Source organism: Microtus ochrogaster, chromosome 8 (genome assembly GCF_000317375.1).
Source record: "Microtus ochrogaster isolate Prairie Vole_2 chromosome 8, MicOch1.0, whole genome shotgun sequence".
NCBI lineage: Eukaryota > Metazoa > Chordata > Mammalia > Rodentia > Cricetidae > Microtus > Microtus ochrogaster.
In genome coordinates, this window is record NC_022015.1 from 80,918,410 (window position 1) to 80,924,427 (window position 6,018).

Consider the following 6,018-nt stretch of genomic DNA (forward strand, 5'->3'; position numbering starts at 1 on the left):
CCTGCTAAACAGTAACTCTGTCAATAAGATCTGCAGTTCAGGGAAGCAATGAGAAGCTACCTTTTAGAGATCATCCTTCTCTTTCGAGAGGTATTTTCACCTTTTAGGGATCATCCTTCTCTTTAGGGAGGTATTTTCAGCGTGACTGAGGCTGAGGGTGGTCCCAAGGTCCTGGAGATGCCCACAGAGCAGGAGGTTGTACTGCTTCCCGGTTCCACTGCTGAGTTTCCCCCATCCACCCACTCTCCAGTTCCTGCACAGTGACTTTCTCCAAAGACTGTGTCACTTTTGATAGTGACACTGCCAGAAAAGCTTGTGGTGAATCATGGTGACCACTTCCTGTCCCATTTGGGGTCTCCTGTTCTCGAACGTTCTTATTTTGCCACTTAGTAATAAGTACCACGGTGATTATGGCCTCCGGATGGCTCTGGAGGTCTGGTCAGTCCTTCTACAATCTCATACACACGCTGAGTGCCACTACTCAATCAACAGGGGGCCCGGTGGGACTCTGGCTGTCCCAGCAGGCTGGTGGTGGAGATGACCTCAGCCATGAAGTAAGGGAGGTCATCACTGACTGTGGGTTCCCCACGGGTGCCTGCTCACTGAGTCCTCTTGCTTCTAGCATCTGTGTCAGAACATACGTGGCTTCCCAAGGGATTTGAGGGAAACCCCGATTCCCTTCCAGTTGCTCAGAAAGGGCTTCCTAGAAGCTGAGAACCACCCTGATGATGGAGCCCGAGAGGCAAGGGAGCCATGAGAGCTGAAGGTCAGCTGAGAAGGAGACTTCCCTGACTGGGTAGATGGGTCAGGGAGAATCCAAGACCATTGAGCCGCACGGAAACCTCCAAGTCTTTTGTTGTTTTGAGACAGGGTTTTCTGTAGCCCAGGCTGGCCTTCCGCTCACTCTGTAGCTGTGGGTGACACTAAATTCCTTCTGATCCTCCTGCCTGCACCTCCCAAGTGCTGGGATTGCGGGTCTGTGGCGCTGCACCCAGCTGGGAGCTCTTAAAGGTTAAGGTATTTCTGTCCTCGAGCCACCCTCACAGACAAAACAAAACAATCCAAATCCTAACACACATGCACCCCCTAGACAAGCCCTCCCCCATACCACACATGCACCACACACGACTACACACACCCCCCCACATGCATCACACACACACACACAACTACAAGTGCGCCCACACAAACACACATGCATCACACACACAACTACACGTACAACTTCCTCCCTCCCTCCCTCTCTCTCTTTTGTTTTCTTTCTCTCTCCCTGCTATCCCCCCCTCCACGCCTTTCTTTCTTTTTGATACAGAATCTCATTATGTAGCCCTGATTGTCTTGGAACTATGTAGACTAAGCTCAAGCTCTAACTTACAGAGATCCACCTGCCTCTTCTTCCTGAGTACTGGAATTAAAGGAGCACATCACCCTTAGAACCCCGTACTTTAATCTGATCCTCACAACAACACGGCAAGCTAGGCACTGTCCCTCTTTCTGCTTTGTGGATTAGGGAACTGAGGTGGGTGCTGGTTAAGCCCCTTTCTTTTCAGTGATCAATAGAAATTTTATTTATGTAAGAATAGAGTCATTGTTGCCAAACTTAATAGGAGACGTTAAATGTTCAGCCCAGTTTTCCTTTCTGGATAAGTCTTTCTGTCCCTGTCTGTTTTGAAAACATACCAGAAGATGAGGGGCCCAAATGCTGCTTCAGCTCCTAAAAGTGAGTTTTGGGAGTGAGTCTAAAATTCGGATAAATATTTGCTGATCTTGCATAGGTCCAACGAATCAAGGTAGTTTGTGTGCTCGGTGTTTGGGGTCCTTGTGCTAAAGCAGATGCTCCTGCTTAAACCGGTCCCTTATGCTCAAGTGCTTGGCCTATACCTTTGGGGTCTATGGAGACCCAGCTGGGTCAAGGGTACAGGGGAAAGTGGCCAGGGGCACAGGGTTATACTTGGAACTCAACACCTTAGCTCTGGGTGCACATTTGCTCTTCTTGTTGCTGGAGCCAAGAATCCAGCCTAAAGTGCAGAGGATACAGGTACACACATACACATATATATGTAATATCTATTTATACACTGTGTATTTATATATTATTCCTAACTATCCACAAAATACATTCGTGTGTATGTATTGTATATGCATGTGTACCTCATTATGTAGCCCTGATTGTCTTGGAACTATGTAGACTAAGCTCAAGCTCTAACTTACAGAGATCCACCTGCCTCTTCTTCCTGAGTACTGGAATTAAAGGAGCACATCACCCTTAGAACCCCGTACTTTAATCTGATCCTCACAACAACACGGCAAGCTAGGCACTGTCCCTCTTTCTGCTTTGTGGATTATAATACAAAGATGCCCATGGATTCTGACAAATTTGCATAAGTAGGCAAAGGTGAGTAACAGTAGAAACAGTCTCTCCCTGGTTCCTCACGTTTAGGGGCAAAGGCTTGTTACCTGGGTGTTTCTGTGGTCAGGGATGAATTCATTCCACGTTGGATGGTTCTAGGCCAAACACTGTACAAAGTGGTATGGGTACCAACTCTAGGCTAGCATGTCTCTCATTGGTTACTTCACAATGGAAACCAATGTTTATCCCAGGGTCCTAGGTTGGCCTATGCTGGAAAAGGGGGGGTGGTGTCACCCAAGTACTGGTATTCACAGAAGGGAAAGCTTTATTTCCAGTGTCCTACCTTGTAGGAGGCAGGGTGAAGGAGGCTCACAGGAAAGCAGTCAGGACAGCCAGCCAGAGCCTGCGAGTTTTGCCCCCGGGCCTGGAGCCATGCTAGGGTACCAGCTTCCCTCAATGCCCCCATTCCTAGTCATGTATCACGAGATCAGTTTACTCTGGCTTATCAACAAGAATGGGAGCAGCGAACAGGAAATAGATGTGCTGATTTCCAAGATCAGTCCTCAAGTTCAGGGGCCCCATGATGGCTGTCATAGCTTTGTCCCTTCTCTGGTAGGAAGGCAAGTCACGGATACTGAACACACAGAAGGTGGCCGAATCACACCTGTACTCCTACGGGAGGCCGAGGCAGGGGGCTTGCTATGAGTTCTAGGCCAGCCTGGATGATGTATTCAATTCAAGGACATCCAGGGCTCTAATGCGAGACTGCCTCAAATGGCCTCCACCCTCCCATTTCCACACCCCTCCCCCGAAGTTGCCTAGATCAAATCCCAGGACACTGGGGAATTCTGTAGAAGGACGGAGTGGCTGGACTTAGCTGGGAATGTTTGGCTCCGGCCCTTGGGAACTGTGAGGTCATAGGTGAGCTACCTGGTGTCGGTGTCCGTGTCCACATAGTGAAGTGTGGCTGGGAACCTCCCTACAGGGCTCTGGAAAGAGGACAGCTGGAAAGACCTAGTCACAAAGCGGGTGTCACTAGTGTTCACTTCCCTTTAATTATTTTTACAGATGATTTGCTTTTATCATGTTAGTTATTAAACTGGAAAATATTTGGTAAACCAAATGAAAAACACTGAGGCTTCCTCCAACCCCATGGCTAGAGACAATCATCAGGGGGTATTTTATGATATGCCTTTTCAGACTTTTTAATGTATTGTTTTTCTTAAAAATGTAATCTCAGGACTGAAGAAATGGCTAAGTGGTTAAGAGAAGGTGGGGGAACTGGGGTTGGTATATAAAAACAAACAAACAAAAACAAAATATAAAACAAATCAGAATATTTTTAAAACTTGTGTCTGAAGCAGAGTGTGGTGGCACACACCTTTAATCCCAGCATTCAGGAGGCAGAGGCAGGTGGATCTCTATGAGTTCAAGGCCAGCCTGGTCTACACAGCAAGTTCAGGACAGCAGGACTACATAGAGACCCTGTCCCAAACAACAACAACTTGTGTCTGAGATAGGTGTTGTGACAGACTCCTGAAAGTCCAGCACTTATGAGGGCAAAGCAAGAGGATCACCTTTAGTTAGAGGCCAGTGTAGTCTAACTTGGTCATAGCAAGTTTCAGAACAAGCAAAGCTACACAGCAAGACCCTGACTCAACAACCAAAACATAACAAACAAACAAACAAACAAACAAACAAAAAGCCACCTGTGTCTGTCCCGAACATTTGCTAAACAATACCGAAGAACTATATAATATCTATGTTGTCATAGGCATCTAGAGATGATTTAAAGTCCATAGGAGGATGAACATAGTTCTAAAGCAAACGCTATTCCACTTTCTATAAGAGATTCAAGCCTTCATAGATTTGAGGTGTTCAAAAGAGAGGGCTGAGTCCCTTCAAAGGCCAGCCTCAATATGCCTCCTTGGCCAGGCTAATCTGCACACACAGCTCCCCGGAGGACTGGCATCCTGCAGTTCCCCATCTCGCTCACCAGGGCTTATCTTCTGAAGGACCCCAGCTGTATCCCTCTACCGTGGGCTGCTTTCCCTAGATCTCATCAGCCTTGCCCAAAGGTGACCTCTTGCCAAAGGTTTCCACTTGGCTTTCTGACTACACCCTGACATCTGCTGCCAAGGCAAGGGCCTCTGACCTGTCACTAAAAGCAGGAGGGGGAGGAGGGCATTTTATCAAAGGGAATTAGCAAACTTGGTGCCTGGGACAAAGAGCAGGAAAACAAGGGCTCAGATTAGAAGGGTGTGTAGAGAGAGTGGAGGTCCTAGTCACACACACACACATGCCCTGGCTCCTTGTGCACACCACCCCAGCTCCAACACTCTTGTCTCCTTCTCTCTCTCAGAAGGAACTTGTGATGACCTTGAACCCATCCTGATAAGCTGAGATAGTCTTCTTTGTTCAAAAATTTTTTTTTTTTTTTTTTTTGGTTTTTCGAGACAGGGTTTCTCTGTGGTTTTGGAGCCTGTCCTGGAACTAGCTCTTGTAGACCAGGCTGGTCTCGAACTCACAGAGATCCGCCTGCCTCTGCCTCCCAAGTGCTGGGATTAAAGGCGTGCGCCACCACCGCCCGGCTTTGTTCAAAATCTTTAAGTGTCACCTCAGCAAAGTCCCTCTGATATATAACATCAGATACCCATAGATTCTAGAGCTTGGAATATGCACATGCTTGTGTATTATTATTATTATTATTTTATGTGCACTGGTGTTTTGTCTGTGTAAGGGTGTCAGATTCCCTGGAACTGTAGTTACAGACAGTTGTGAGCTGCCATGTAGGTGCTGGGAATTGAACCCAGGTCCTCTGGAAGAGCAGCCAGTGCTCTGAACCACTGAGCCACCTCCCCAGTCCTGTGTTTGGGTATCATCATTCTACCTCCTAGCTTGGCAACTACTCTTTCTCTCTGGCTTGAGTTTCTTGACCTGCAAACCAAGAGTCTTCGATGAAAAGTTCTTCCAGGTGTGACAGTTGGGACTACTTTCAGTGACAGGCAGGTGAGCCGAGTGTAGGGACTGAACTCGGTTGCTCATGTTCTCTGTTTCCTCTGCTCGAATGTCACTTTCCTGCCTGAATGCTGCCCTGGTTTTATTAATTAAACAAGTATGTACAGAGCACCTCCCATGAGCCTCGTCTCATTACCAGAACAAAGTCATTTAGCATCCAGGGTAGCCCATGAGGGAAGCGGGATGGCCACTGTTGTGTGGGAACACAGGAAGAGTAAGGACTATGCAAGATGACAAACCAGCAGGGCCTACAGAAATCTCAACTGTCCAGCTCTGTGTCTATACATATGTGTGCATGATGCAAGCTCATGCATGCATGCATATTTATGTGGATGTGTGTGCATCTGTTGGGAGAGAGGGAGAGAGAGAGGTGAGTTCTGGGAGGTCAAACTCTGGTCTCCATGTTTACATGGCAAGAACTTTTTTGATTGACTCTCTCCCCAGTCCCGGAGTTTAGACTTTTAAGAGCTGACTAGCTAGGTTGTCCTTGAAGTCACTGGCCCACAGTCCTGTGAGCACAACCTATCTCTTGCTTTTGTTGAAGTGAGGTCTCACATAGCACAGGGTGACATCATATTCCACAGACAGCAGAGGATGGCCTTGAACTTATGGCCCTCCTGCCTCTACCTCCCAAATGCTGGGGGTTGCAG

The 6,018-nt window shown here is 47.6% G+C and overlaps 1 pseudogene; it reads right to left on the bottom strand.

The window, feature by feature from the left end:
• Window positions 1-1,600: 1,600 nt before the first annotated feature.
• LOC113456520 lies at window positions 1,601-4,479 on the bottom strand (annotated as a pseudogene).
• Between the last annotated feature and the right edge of the window lie 1,539 nt (window positions 4,480-6,018).